Here is a 16086-nt window from a genome sequence, read left to right as displayed (position 1 = left end):
TTTTATATTCCACATGTAAGTGAAATCATGTGATTTTCAACTTTTTCTGTCTGGTTTATTTCACTTAGCATGAGAATCTCAGGATTCATTTATATTTTTGCAAGTGGCACTATTTCATCTTTTTTTTTTATGGCTGAGTAATATTCCATTGTGTATATGTACCAGATCTTCTTTATCCAATCATCTATCAAAGGATACTGCAGTCGTTTCCATGTCTTGGCCACTGTGAATAATGCTGCTATGAACATCTATTTGCTTTTTAGATTTTTTTTCATTGTCTTTGGTGTTTGGTAGTTTCCTTATGATGTGTCTAGTTGTGTATTGGGATTCTGCTTGGGATTTGTTTGGCTTCTTTTATATGTGGATTGGTATTGTTTATCTGTTCTGGAAAATTGTCAACCATTTCCTCTTGAAATACTTCTCTCACCCATTTTCTCTCTTTCATCTCTTTCTGGAACAGGAAACAGGAAACATATAATAGACCATCTCAATTTATTCTCCACAGCTCTTAACCTGTTTACTATATCTTCCATACTTGTGTCTCTGCATGTTGCACTGTGGATAATCTTTTCTGACTTATCTTCTAATTCACTTAATTCTCATTTCAACATGTCAGATCCTAACGTGTCTAAACAGATTTGTTGGGATGTTAACTTTAGTTCATTTTTCAAAAGTTCCAAATGATTCTTTTTCATATCTTCTGAGTCATTCTATATTTTATCTTTCCTCTAAGTCACTATATTTTATTCTTTACCATCTATATCTTATAAACCTTGTCTTTTATTTTAAAAAATATTAATCATAATTTTCTTAGAGTTTTCTTATAATACCAGTTCTGGAAGCATTTGTAGATTTCGTTTTGCTGTCTGTGATGTCTGCTGATTTTACTTATGGTACATTGATTCTTTGTGCTCTCATTTATCCGTGATTATATACTGCTCAATGTCCTAAGATGAAGGCAAGGACAGAGACTGGCAAACATTTTCTTTAAAGAACCATATCATGGACATGGTTCCATAGCATAGAGGTTAGCATGTCTGCTTTACATGCAGGACATCCTGGGTTTGTGCCTCAGTGGAGCCACAGTCCATGGTCTATGGCCATGCTACCCTGAACAAACCCGATGTCTGATCTCAGAAACTAAGCAGGGTCGAGCCTGGTTAGTACTTGGATGGGAGACCATCTAGGAAGACCAGGTGCTGTAGACATAAATATTAATAATAAATTAAAAAAAACATCTCATAAGTAATTTAGGCTTTGCAGGCTGCATAAAGTCTCTGTCACTCCTTCTTTTCTTCTCTTTCTTCTTCTTCTCCTTATTTTAACAAGCCTTAAAATGGCATGACAACTACTTTTATTTCGTGGGTCTTACAAAAACAGGCTATGGTCTGGCTTTGGCCTGTGGCTATAGTTTGCTAACCTCTGGCCTAGATGTCTTTCTCCAAAGTTCTCTCTCCCTCTCCCTCCATCTCCCTCTCTCCCCGTCTCTCCCCCTCCCTCCCCCTCTCTCCCCCTCTGTTCCCATCTCTCCCATCTCTCCCTCCCTTCCTCCTTTTAATTTTCAGGTGTCTAGGGCCATTATCAGTCTGGGACTATTTTAATTAAATGTATGGCTTATTTTTTTTTAGGATGGCTTAGGTGATGTGAATTAGGGCTTCCAGTACCTGAGGGTAATTTACTTTTGGTTCACCCTTATTTTGAGGAAGTAGCCCTTTAAGAGTTATGCCTGGTATATATAGAAGGTCTCTAATTAGACACCCAGTCTTAGGTATGCTTTGGTTTCTGAGCTCTTGCCCTCAAAACTGTCAAAACCAAAGTCCAAGTTTGCCAGAATTTGAATAGGCCTTTGGGCATCAGTAACTTCAGTACTTCACTTACTACCCTGAATTCTTGGATTTCCTTTAGTTTTGGCTGGATAATTCCTTACTTTTCCTGGTGGCTCGACAATGCTTATAAGAAGTTTTTCGAAATATTTTGCTCATTACTTTTGGTTATTTATAGCAAGAAGGATAGCCCAAATAACCTTGCCTGCTAGAATGGAAACAAGCGTTGGAGGAAAGAATTTTATTTTCTCCTAAAAATGATATCAAATGGCCTTTATGGGGAAAAATGACCTTTTGAGAGACGATTTAAATTTGTTTTGTTCAGTTATGTTAGTAAGTCTTAGCGGTAAATGAAACATTCTATTATTAGGAGAATGGAATATAGCAAATGAATGCTCAACTGAAAAAAAATTAAGTGTGAATTTATGGCCTTAATAAGAAATATATTTCAAGCTCTGTTAATGAAAGTGACCCAACAGTAGCAGAAACACTTCACCATCAAGAAATCTCAATTAGTACCTAGATTTTGGTCTCTAGTATCATTCTTCACTTAAAGAAATAAGAAAAATCAGAATGATTCTGGAAGATTTCATTGTTTTCCGGAAGTGAAGATAATTTCCAATATATTTGGCTGAAAAGACTTAAAGAGGCTCCTATTCATCAAGTTGTGACAATTTGAACAGAAAGAATACAAATGGTTGTAATTGTAATTATTTGGTATAAATTAAATACACAGAAGTTCATAAGTTCCTGATGATACTCAAAAGAGAAAAAGTTAATATAGAATGTACAAAAAGCAGTTGTAATACAAAAGAAAGAATAGATGTAATTGGAGATGCCTAATTTTCATTATTTTAAAGAAGCAGAATAGTAACATTTAGAGTCCTTGCTGCTTTTTATACACATGTTGGATTATTAACGACATTTAGTGTTTTAATCTCTATAAGCAAGAAAGAACAAATACAAACATTCAAGTGAGCCAAGAATTCTGGAAAAATCAGAAAGGTACCAAGAACAAGGAGGGCCGTTTGAGACCATGGTCAATCAGAAGAACCTGGTTGATAAAGGGTCAGCAGTTGTTCTGCATCAGTGGTCATCTACAGTAGAACCAAAGTGAGTTCTAAGACGATAAACTAGCTAAGTTTCCCAAAGAGGAGAGGTGACTGCACAGACTCTATCTCTCATTTAGAAGTTTTTGCTAATTATAATGAGATTCTGACAAGGCCCACTTAAAATTTCAATAATACTAAGAGAGTAGGTCAATAGATCACAATGGTAATCAATTCATTAGGTAATTCTGAGCTTGTGGGATAAAGAGGACGTCATATCTGGGAAAAAGATGAAATGTCAAGAATCTGAATTTTATAGGAAATCAATCCCACTGATGTAATGAGTGAAATTTTATTTGAAAAGAAGCCCAGACCAATGTCTGGGGGCTTAGGTTTGACTCTCTTTGGACTGTACAACCAGGTCCCGTGTCTCAACCAAGTGCTAATAAGCTAATGCCCCAGATCTTGCAAATTTAACTTTTTTAAGGTAGCTCGTGTTTCTTCTTTTGAGTCTAATAGGATGACTACAACCTGAAGAGGGTATAGACCAGCTCTATTCAAAAGAAACATCTGTAGGGGTAGAAATATTCTATATTTATTGTGTCCATATAGTAGCCACCAGCTATATGTAGCTATTGAGCTCTTGAAGTGTGGCTAGCGGAACTGGATTTTAAATTAAATTTAATTAATTTAAATTTAAATAGCCATATGTGGCTACTGGCTGCTCTATTGGACAAAACAGGTATAAATATCATATCTGGTAAAATTGCTGCAATCTTAGGAGGTAACCCCAGAAAAGGGGGAAATTATTTAAATTTAAATCAGTGGCATTAGTATTTTTTAAATGGTTTATAATATAACAGTAATAATTAGATTTTAAACATGTGATATTGTGGGACTATTTAAGGAATTTAAGGAAATCTGACCTGATCACGAGAGCTATGATCTTTAACACTCAGAAGAATGATGAAAGAAGTCAGTTATCAGTTTTTCTTTTTTGTGGAAACCTAATTTGGTAAATCCATTATGTGTGATTTGTATTTTGTGTAAGTCATGTGTGACTGAGAGGACTGCTAATGGTTTTGATGTTTTAAAAGATGCTAAATGCTTAGTAGCACGATAAGATTAATGACCTGGATATTGAACAAAGTTCAGGAAGTAGTGAGTGTTCCTCTCAAAACCCCCTCGACAAGTGTCTTCTTTTGGATTTTCCTACACCTACTCTTTACGGTTTATGTTTCTAAGTATAGGCGTGCCTTACGTTAAGAAAACAGCATAGGGCTATGTGCACTTACCTCTCTGAACAGTTATATTCGTGGATTATGAATTAATTCAGTATGGTTCACTGTTTCTATGTAGACAGTATCCTTTTATTCTCTTCACTTAGGCTTCATAAGTGGTGACCAGGTGGGTCACCCAGCTTTGTCCACATACTACCAGTAAGTTCTGCTGAATACTCAGTTGCTGGTATCAAGATTGCAGCTTCACGTGCACTTTGCAGCTAACAGGTTGGAGGAGAGCTCAGGAGTGGGGATTCTCTAGCCAGGAGGACGTAGGTTTGAATCCCAGCTCTACCGCTCCATGTGTGTGACCTAACTCAAATGATTCTGCATTTAGTGGTGCTGATAAAAACAGTTGCTTTTTAGTGGGTTTTGTTAGGATTAAGTGACCCAGTTAATGTAAGACATTTGGCATTATTACTGATTTCTCAATAAATATCTAAATTCTGTATACTCAGTGCATCAACTGAAATTCCATCTTCAACCATAAGAATACTCGTGGCCCATACCGCCTAACTTAACCCAAAGGATATACCATTTTCCACTCCAACCAAGATCATCCCTCTCTCCTTCCAACTCTGCTGTTCTTTTTGCAGATTACTTTATTGGAATGGTTACTAAGCTTACTACTGTTCCCTATTTTCAGTTAGTGAAATTATTCCCCAGCCCATTTCTTCTCTGCTCTTCTCTTTCATGCCTCCTCTTCTGTCCTCAAACCCTAGCCCTGGTTTTCTCAGAGAAAACAGAAGCTGAGAAGTTCATGAGCTTCTTGCCTGGCTGCCAGCACCTTCCAGCATCTGTACCCTTGGCCTCTACCATTCCTCCCCTTACTGTGGATGAAGGATTCGTGTTCCTACCTGTGGTCAGTGCCTCTGCAGGTGTGATGGAACCCAGCCTCTGCCCTCATTCAAACACTGTCTTGTTTGCTTACCTTCTCTTTCTCCTGCAGCCATCATGAGTTGTTTCTACTCCATCATTCTCATAGAGTAAACATGCTGAAATGTCTCCCTTTTCTGCTTTCCTTTATAGTCAAACTCCTTAAAGCGTTGGGCAGGGTAATGTCTCCACTTCCTCTTCTCTTTCGAGCTCTTAAACCCTCTCCAATCAGGCTTTTATCCCGATAGATACTGCTCTTACCAAGGTCATCAGTGCCTCCATACCACCATATCCAAAGGTCAATTCTCAGTACTCGCCATACTTGACCCTTTAGCAGGATTTGACACAGTAGGTCGCTCCCTTCTTCTGAAACACCTTCCCCTTAAGGGCCTTTGAGGATACTACAATGTTTCATATCCCACTGGTCACCCATCTATCTCCTTCACTGGTGCCCCTGCATCTCTCCAGCCTCTACAGTCTGCAGTGTTCCTGGGCTTAGACCTTGAAGCTTTTCTCCTTACTTCACCACTTGCTTGGTGATCTCATCCAGAGGCGTTTTAAATGACATCTACATACTAACTCTCCAGTCTCATCTCTCACTGAGACTCTTCCCTGGACTCAAGCCTTATAGGTTTAGCTTCCTACTAGACATTTCCGCTTGTATGTCTGTTAAACAGTCCATACATAAAATGTTTCAAGTGAAGTTTTGATCTTCCCCCTAAAGTCTGCTCTTTCTCATCTCAGTAAATGCTTACTCTATCCTTTGATTGCTCAGGTCCAAACACTAGGAGTCACTCCTGCCCCCTCACTTCATCTGACACCCCACATCCAGTCCTTAGTAAGTCCTCTGTCTCCACATTCAAAACACACATTGCCACTAGAACATTACCATTTCTCACCACCTCCTCAGCTCCCTTTCTGACCTCACCTCCACTGTCTCTCAGCAGTATTCTTAGGTGAGCCTCTTACATGGTCTCCCTTTCTCCACCCTTGCTCCTTAAAATCTAGCTCAGAGCTCGTCATTCCTCTGTTCAAAACTCTCCAGTGCTCCTGTCTCGTGCAGAGAGCCAAAGTCTTTCAGTGGCCTGTGCAGCCTTGCACAAGCTGGTCCCTGTTATTCGCTGACCTTACCTACTGCTTGTCTCCTCCCAAATTTGCTTTTTTTTCCCCCTCCCTCAAAGAGGATCAAAGGGTGGCTTTATTCTTTTTGCTACTTATAAAAAGGTGTGGTGATGGTCATGATGGTCAGTATCATACAGGGAAGACCAAGTTCACTTTTTATCTTGGGTCAGTTGCTACCATAAGAGACTTCTTGGTTAAGTCGTTTGAACATTATATCTAGGTACCTAGTCTCACAGTGACAGAATAGGTCCCTAGATCTACTTCTATGTAGGGGTCCTTAGAGATGTTCTCGGCAGGCTGGGCTGCCTCCAGAGCACATTCTAACACTTGATAGAGGCCTCCACGACCCAGGAATGTGTCTTTTCTGTGACTATTCCCTATGTCCAAGCACAAGTGCAGCTCCACCTTCCCTCTGTAATAATGATAGATGTGGGTTGCCCTTCTTTCCTTTGGTACAGATGAATAATATTTCTCTAGGTGGGAGAAGGATTGGGGAAAGAGGGTGCAGCTGCCAGCCATCTTTCTGGGTAGGACCTCCTTGCCGCCTCTGGCCTCCCTGCTGCTCTTTGGCCTTGCTGGCCATGTTCCACGTTGGCCTTGCCTCTGACTCGTCTCTTCATCTGCACTGGCTTGCTTCTTGGCTATGTTTTCAGTATACTCACTCTCACCTCAGGGCCTTTACACTTGCTGTTCGTGCATGACTTACTCCTGTATATTTTCAGGGGTTTTGTTGTTGTTGTTGTTGTTTGTTTTTTTGTTTGTTTGTTTCAGTGAGGTTTTACCTGGCCCCCATATTTAAAATGAGAACTCTCATGTCCTGATATTTTTCTGTTTTCCTTTATTGCGCTATTTGTTTACTATCCATTTCTCTCACCTCCTATCCCTGCTATAAGGTAAGCTCCACGAGGGACAAGATTTTAAAAATCTCTGTATGTTTTAAAAATAGTAATCTCTAACACCGACGCACATAGTAAGCACTCAAAATACGTGTGAGATAAATGAGTAAATTAATGATGTTAACTGGGCTTGATTAGCTTTTGTGAAATGTAAGAATTCTTTGAAATATTATTTTCAATTAGTTTGCTAAAATTCAGAGTTTTCAAAGCTATTTTTAGTGTTTGATATACATAATGTTCCTTTTTGACAAGATTTGTACAATAGAAAAAGATCACATTTTTGTGAGATAAAAAAGGGTGAAAAGAAATATTCTTTTAATTTCAAGTTGGTGAAATAAGAGTTCTCTCTCTCTCCGTCAGATCTTGTATTAGATTGCAAATTGTTTTAAGGGAGGAATCATGAATTAATATTTCCTTTGAATTCCTGAAACTGGACACATAATAACATAGAAAAGTTTTGTAGCTTGAGTACATTGTGATAAGTTAAAGCTTTCTTGCAGCAGGGCAAGGTTTGACTTAGGTCATCATTTCATGCAAGACCACTCAGTAGTATAGAATTATTGAATCTCGGAGGTGAAGAAGTTCTAAAAATCACCAGGAAGCCAAGTTTGCATAAGAACCCACCCTGCTCCACAATGGGGCAAGGCCTCTGTTGGGCTTCATGACCCCCTGTAAGGGCCTAGGGTGGTCTCCTTTTACATGCGGGGAAACTGAGGGTCAAGTCAGGTCGCTCCCAAAGTCATTCCTCTGGCAAATGAAAGAATCAAGATTTAAATGCAGATCTGAGCTTTTTCCAGGAGAATTATTCTTGACTCCAGCTTTTTACAGACAAGGAAACTGAGACTCAGAGAGGAAGAAAGACTCATCCAAGGTCAATGGTAAGAGTAAGCCTAATGGTCCCATCTTTGTAGTCACCCTCCTTGGCAGCCTGTCAGTCATTTGTCAGAGCTTCCTTTTCATCTAACTTCCAAAATGGCCCTAACTTTTTATCGCTTCTCATGTTTTCAAACACAATAATGCATTTGCCTTCAAATATTACAGAAATGCATTCCATAGAAAGTGAAAATTCCCCCTAATTCCCATTCTAAAGAAAGCCGCCATCATCAGCTTGAAATAATCTTCCATATTATTGTGTTCAAGACACAAACACAAACATGTGTGTACATGCCACACTACATGTATAATTTTATAACTTGCTCTTTGCACTTTACAGTTTCTTTCTGATATCTTTTCATGTCAGTAAATGGTACAACTTCATTCTAACTGTTGCATAATATGGAGGTACCATGTACCATACTTCATTTGACTAATGGATATTTAGGTTGTTTCTTTGGGATACATTTCTATAAATTGTCCTCCAAAATATGGTACCAATATTGATTTTCACCAGTATGTGGACAGAGCTCATTTCCTCACACCCTCACCAGTAATGTGTATTAACATTTTTTCTTTCCAGTGGGAAGAGAATCAGGACCCCAGGATCAGCCTGGGGTCAGGGGAGCCAAGGGGCTCATGAGAAGCAGCAGTGATGACACATAGTGGGCAGAGCATCTGAGAGACAGAGTGCCAGGATGATGAACGTACCACCAACCTGGCCCGTCAGTGGGCCCTAGCAGAAAGCACTCTAGTTCTAGATTCTCCTCACATAGCGACTCGTGGCTCTCCCCTGCTTAAAACTCTCCAGACACATCCTTAGCAGGGTCTGCAAGGCCCTCTGGTGTGGTTGCTACCCCTCCTTCTTTAACGTGCACCGTACTCCAGCCACACAGTCCACTTTTTGTTTCTCAAATGGGTGCCCCGAGGCAGGTTTTACCACTTCCTACTCCCACCCCAGTGAGGTTAAGGGCTCTGCCTTCTATGCCTCCTCCAGCCCCTTGAGGTGTCAGGAGCACCACCCTATATTTGAGAATTTATGAATGTCCTGGGTTGTTGACCAAGGGCAGCTCCAATGACACTCAGCACAACTTTGGGGTCCAGGAGAGCGTCACTTTTCTGGGTCGTTGTGGATGACCTCCAGGCAACTATAAATGGAAGGTCTTCTCCAGAGACTGATGATGGCACTGCATATGTGGCCCCTCAATTAGGAAGTGTGCTGGGGCTCACTCAACGATGGTCTGTGAGCATTAGCTTGGCTTCCGCACTGCCTCCTGGTGCTGGAGAGAGGCAGTGCGCCTTATCTCCTCTCTTAGCAGGTTCCCTTGTCCAGGACCCACATGATTTCTTCCCAGAGGATCACTCCTCATCTAACTCACCCCTCCCCTGCCCCATCCAGTGCCTAGAGAGGGGTACAATTGATCTCTTTTATTCTCTCTCCATTGCACAGCTAAGGCTTAAAGTCCATATCCTTTCCCTTTGAAGTCTCAAGAGATATATTTTTTTCTCCCAATAAAACCCAATTCTTGAAAATTCAAAACTGTGGCTTTCAAAACTATTTCTGACATGAGGTTCAACACAGAACTTATTTTAAAAAGTTGAAAACAGAGCATTAAATATTTATTTGTCTTTGCATTCCTGGTGTAAAAACCTTAATTATATCTGCAGCAATCAGGATGCTTTGTGACTGATTTTTGATACCTTTACAGGAAGGAAATATGGAAAAGAAAAAGACAGAAGTGATTATGTCTAGATATTATCATGCGATAGGCAACTTCCTTCTTACCATGGGACTTTTGCACATGCTCTGGCCTTTGGCTCGATCACTTCTCTTTCCCCTCTGCATGATGGTGCTCCAAAGCTTCCTTCAGAGCTCAATCCAGTAATCATTCCCTCAGGCAAGCTGACTCTCTCATCCTCCAGTTCCATGACCTCTTGGAACCATGTACTCCCTCTCCTTAACATTGATCATAGTTATGATTTTACACTTTTCATGCTGCTATGATTAAATAAATGCCTATCTCACCACCAGACTGATTTAAGAGGATGAGGACCAAATTTTCTTTCCCTTCCTATTTATCCCCAGTAGCTAGTACAGTGCCTGGCTTATAGTAGGCATGTAATATAAGAAAAAAGAATAAGTAAATAATAAGGTAGCATAAGCCTTAACTGTGCTACATTCGTAGTGTGTTGGAGCTGTCTCATACCCACTTGTGGAGCTGATTGTGCACATCTGTTACCATCTCTGCATTCAGTGATGTCACAATAACTTGAAATCAGACATGGTGGCAATATTTACACAACAGTAATCGGCACATGCTACAAGTCATACCTCCTTTGCCCCCATCCCTAGCCTTCACTCCATCTGTTGTTAAACATTTACAAACTCACCACCGGGTACATCTGAATTCTAAGAGTTTTTCTCCTTAACCTCTATGTATTCACTTCCACATTTTTGATGCAATGTTATATAATCTTAACATATCCATGGTCAGTACTTTGCCAAGTTTTCTTCTAATTACCGTGCATTCTTTATTCTATATAGGTATGTAATGTAAAATCAACAGGGATTGAAATGTGTGATGTTTAAATGACTCATAATAGAACCTAAGGACTTTGCAGCAGATCATTTCACCAAAGATTTCAGGAAGTAGGCAGGTAAAAGGCAGCGTTTACAATTTCTTTTACTAAGAAGCTGCAGGCGCCCTAGAGAAAATGCACTTAACTTGGTGGCAGCTTGATGGCACGAAAGAGGCACTGAGCAGGGATGCAGGAGAGCTCAGCTACTTGCCTCATTCCACCACATAAGGGCCGTCAGCTCTGGAAAATCACCTAGGCTCCCGTTCTATTTCCTCAAGTGAAATGTGATAGCATGAAGTTTAATGGCTCAACTGTAGGCTTCACTGAAGAGGGTGTGAGGGAGGTTGACCATGCAGCCTCCAGATAAGAAGAGGAAAGCTGTAGATTTGGGTTGTCAGACCTCATAATTGTGAGACTCTTTGTTCCCGTATGTTTTCATCAACTGTCAGTCACTAGGAAGTGTGTTTTGTCCCTTGAGAGCAGGGGTCCATCTTAGGTTGTGTGTTTACTTATTACGACCTGTTGGTATTTTAGTGAATTCAAAGTCTAAGTTAAGGTATAGGTATGATTGATAAAAGGGTCTCGGGCATGGTGGTAGGGTGCAGGAGATTCCAAACCACAAACTTAACTATAGTTAGCTCTTAAAGAGATGTGCTCATTCTAGCAAGATCACAATTACCTGCCACATGTACATGGTCACTACCACAGTCAGAAATTTCTTCCTTAATCTACTTTTATCTTAGATTGTGTGTGGGATGCACTGACTCTAGTTGAAGCTATTATTAGCTGTAAAGCAACACACCATACAGCTCTGCCTTTGAGGGGGTCATGGTAGATTCTGAAATGCTGGCAAAGTATTTACTCTGATAAATGTAGAGGGGAAAATTCTAAGTTGCCCAGGGAAGAGAGATCTAAGAGGCATCGTTGACATTGCTGATATTAGCGGCTAGCAAGTGGGAGAGGAAGAAAGGAAAAGAAGCTGGCCTGGGGCCTTCCACATGCTACTGGTGTGAGCTCGGCAGTGGGGTAGTGAGTAGCTGAATGATTAGGTGGATTTAAGAGAGCTCATAACTACATGAGACTGGACACCCTAATGACTGAATGGTGGACCTTGTATTATACAAGAGTGACCAGAACCTGCAGGAACAGTGAAAGCAAAAATCCAGTTGCTTTGATTATTCAACACACTGTTGTATAAAAAACGTCCTAAAAGTGAGAACTCTTTACCTGATTAGGTCTGCCAAGAGGATGGAGTTGGCATCTGTCTTGCTCATTGCATCTTCAACACCTGGCAGAGTTTCTGGCATATGCTACATATTTCATAAACATTAATCAAATGAATTAATAAACACGAATAAAGCTGAGCATGCTGCATTGTGAAGGGGTGAGTTTCTTGTGATGGAAAGAATGAAAGCAGGTGGTTCCTGAGGTGGACTTACAGAAGGGTCCTGCTTTGTTTGGAAAATTGGCCAGAAGGTGACTACATTTACTTCCTGTCCTCTATTTTCATAACTCTAAGCTCTGGCACAGCTTCCCTACCTCGCCGATGAGTTAATGCCTAAACTCATCATAAGGCCAGGGTGTCAGAAAGGGTGTGTGGGTGTTTTTTATTTCTGCTGTTGCTTTTTAGCAAAAATGAAATTAGTGAGCAAAGTGCAAATCTTTGTGCTTGGTGTTTACATGCATTATCACTTATCCTTAGAAAAAATCTGAAAAGCAGACATTATTTTTAATCCTTAACCTCAGAGAGGTTAAGTGATTCACGTAAGGCCACTACCCTAACTGGTAAGTCACCAGGATGAGATTCAAATACAGGATGATTCTTCTTAGGAGATGGGATGTGGGTTCTGTGGTAATCTTTCTTTATTAATGTGGTGGGAAGGTTTTTCAGACTCATGGGCCAAAAGGTTCAGGTGGTTTTGGGGAAAATCCTGTATGATTTTAGAATGGGAGGAGGCAGGATCTGAGAGGCAAGAGGCCGTACATTCAAAGTACTTTGGGACCAAGGAAAGGAAAGATGTGGCAGGCCTTAAGTATCAAGCCTCTTATTCACCTTTGCAGGCAGGCACTGGGGCGTGCTGGGCAGCAGCAGACTCAGGTCTATGAGCCAAAGCCCACAGTGTGGACTTGGATTTCTGTGGGTTTTGAAGAGCTTGTCAATGGTTTTCTTTAGATCTGAGTATGCATGTCAGCGAGTAATGGGGCCACACCCCTGAGATGGACTTAGGATGAAGATGCCAGTGTAGTCCAATACATCTACTTTAATTTTTCAAGCTTTTTAAAAATTGAAGTATATACCACATGAAAGCACAAGTCACAAGTGCACAGTTCAGCGGCTTGTCCCAAAAGGAATGCAGCTGTGTGGCTACCAGGCAGGTTAAGAACTAAAGCATAATGAGTACCCCAGAATCCCCTACCCCTCTCTCTCCTGGTGGTCACTAAGCTCTCACCCCAAAGTTAACCACCGATAGTTTGCTTGGCTTTGAAATTCAAATAAATGGAATCTCACGTATGTATTCTTTTGTGTTTAGCTTCTTTTGTTCAGCACTATGTCTGTGAGATTCATTTATGCTGTTGTGTGGTTTACTCATTTTTACTGCTGTATATTTCATAGTAGGACTTCATCACAGTTTATTTTTTTCATTCTATCAATAGACATTTGCCTTCGTTTTGTTTTTCCTAGTTTGGAACTATGACAGATAAGGATGGTGTAGACATTCTGATACATGCCTTTTGGTTCAAGTATGTACGTGTTTCTATTGTGTATATTGTGGAATGAAATTTTTGGGTCCTGGCATATGCATACGTTTAACTTTACTAGATACTAATAAACAGTTTTCTAAAGTGAATATACCAATTTACACATCCACCAGCCACTGTATGAGAGTTCCAGTTTCTTCATATCTCTGCCAATACTTGGTAATAGTCTTTTTAATTTTAGCTATATTGATGAGCTTGTACAGAAATCTCATTGAGTTTTTAATGTGCATTTCTCAGGTGATCAGAACAGTTCAACATCTCTTAATGGTGTCCCTTGAGTAATGAAAGTTACTAATGAAAAAAAACAATTTAGCAAAATATACATTTCATAATATTTATCATCTTAACCATTTGAAAGTATATAATTCAGTGGCATTAGAAGCATTTGCAATGTTGTGTAACCATCATCACTATCCATACTCAAAAGTTTTTCATCATCTCCAACAAAACTTGTGGAATTATATATTCGTCCTTATGCATCATGTCCGATTTCACTAAGCAAAATATTTTCGAAGTCTATTTGTGTTGTAGCATACATCTTAATTTCATTCCTTTTAATGGCTGAATAATACCACTATTTGTTTATATATTAATCTGTTGATAGACACAGGTTGTTTCCACATTTTGGCTGTGGAATAATGCTGCTATATGAATAATGAATATATGCTGCTATAAACATTGGTACAATGTTTATGAATAATGCTGCTATAAACATTGGTACAATTGGAAGACTCTTCCTTCAATTCTTTCAGATATATGTCTAGGAGTAGAATAGCCAGGTCATATGTTTAACCTTTTGATGAAATGCAAGATTATTTCCTACAGTGCCTGCAAAATTTCACATTCCCACCAGCACTGCACAAGGGTTCAAATTTTTCCATATTCTCATCAATGCTTGTCTTCTTTTTCCATTTTTTGGTTATAGTCATTTTAATAAGTGTAAAGTGGTATATCATTGTGGTTTTGATTTGCATTTATCTAATACAAATGTTGAGCATCTTTTCATGTACTTAAGTGACCATTTGTATATCTTAGGAGAAATGCCTATTCAAGTCCTTTGCCCATTTTTGAATTGGGTTGCTTTTTGTTGTTTGTTTTAGTTGTTTATATATTTTGGATATTAGTATCTTATCAGATATATGATTTGCAAATATTTTCTCTCATTCTTTAGGTTGTCTTTTAAATTTCTTTATAGTATCCTTTGATGCACAAAAGTTCTTCATTTTGATAAAATCCCATTTATCTATTTTTATTTTTGTTGCCTGTGCTTTTGATGTCATGTTCATGAAATCATTGCCAAATCCAATGTCATGAAGATTTTCTTCAATGTTTTCTTTGAACAGTTTTGTTTTAGCTTTTACATTTAAGTCTTAGATCTATTTTAGTTTAATTTTTGTATATAGTGTAAGGGTCCACCCTCATTCTTTTGTATGTGGATATCCAGTTTTGCCAGTACCATTTGTTGAAAAGATTGTCCTCTCCCCACTGAATGATCTTAGCACTCTTGTCAAAAATCCACTGACCATATACTGGGGTTCTCTATCCTATTCCGTTGTTATATATTTGTGTCTGTCCTTATGCTAGTACCATACTGTTTTACCTATCGGAGCTCTATAGTGAGTTTCAAAGTCAAGAAGTGTGAGTCCTCTAACTTTATTTTTCTTTTTCAAGATTGTTTTGGTTATTTGGGTTCCCTTGCAATGCCATATGAATTTGGGGATTAGTTTTTTCCATTTCTTTGAAAAAGGCTGTTGGAATTTTGATATGGATTGTGTTGAACCTGCAGATCACTTTGGACAGTATTGGCATCTTATCAATGTTAAGTCTTCCTCATGAATATGGGATGTCTTTCCATTTATTTAGATGTTCTTTAGTTTCTTTCAGCAACGATCTATAGTTTCCAGCATGCAAGTCTTTCACTTCATTGTTAGATTTATTACTAAGATACTTTTTGACCTAATTTAATTTAATTTTTTAGATGCTATTTTAAATGAGTAATTACTTTTTCAATTTCCTATGTGGTTGTTCATTGTCGGCACGTAGAAGCACAACTAACTTTTTCATACTGGTATTGTACCCTGCAGCTTTGCTGAATTTGTTTATTAACTCTAGTAATTTTCTAGGGCATTCTTTGGGATTTTCCACATATGAGGCCATGTCATCTGTGAATGGAGATAGTTTTACCTCTTACTTTCTATTGAGAATGCTTTTTATTTCTTTCGCAATGATATACCACACCTACTAATAGCCCTGGCTAGAACTTTTAGTACAGTGTTGAATAGCAGTGGTAAAAGCAGGCATCCTTGTCTTATTCTTCATCTTAGGTGGGAAGCTTTCAGTCTTTCACCATTGAGTATGATGTTACTTCTATGTTTTTCATAAATATTCTTTATCATGTTGAGGAATTTTCTCTCTATTTCTAGCGTTCTGAGAGTTTTGAATCATGAAAGGGTATTGGATTTTGTCAAATATCTTTTTGTCAACTAGGATGATTGTGTGCTGTTTCTCCTTTGTTCTATTAATGTGGTGTTATTACATTGATTAATTTTCATATGTTGAACTACCCCTGCATTCCTGGGTTAAGTCCCATTTGGTCGTAGTGAATAAGCCTTTTTATATGCTGTAGTATTGGATTTGCTAATTTTTGTTGAGGATTTTGCATCTATAGTCATAAGTGACATTGGGCTGTAATTTTCTTCTTTTGTGATGTCTTTATCTGACTTTGGTATCAGAATAATGCTGGTTTCATAGAATAAGTTAGGAAGTGTTCCTTCCTCCTCAATTTTTTGGAAAAGTTTGAAAAGAATTGGTATTCTTCTTTAAACAT

General features: G+C 38.9%; 1 pseudogene; it reads left to right on the top strand.

Moving 5' to 3' along the window:
• The first annotated feature begins 1092 nt into the window (after positions 1-1092).
• On the top strand, positions 1093-1208 carry LOC112469598 (annotated as a pseudogene).
• Positions 1209-16086: the final 14878 nt, after the last annotated feature.

This window comes from Pteropus alecto, unplaced genomic scaffold (genome assembly GCF_000325575.1).
Source record: "Pteropus alecto unplaced genomic scaffold, ASM32557v1 scaffold170, whole genome shotgun sequence".
Lineage (NCBI taxonomy): Eukaryota > Metazoa > Chordata > Mammalia > Chiroptera > Pteropodidae > Pteropus > Pteropus alecto.
Note: the sequence above shows the minus strand (reverse complement) of the source record. Positions and strands in the feature narration are given on the sequence as shown.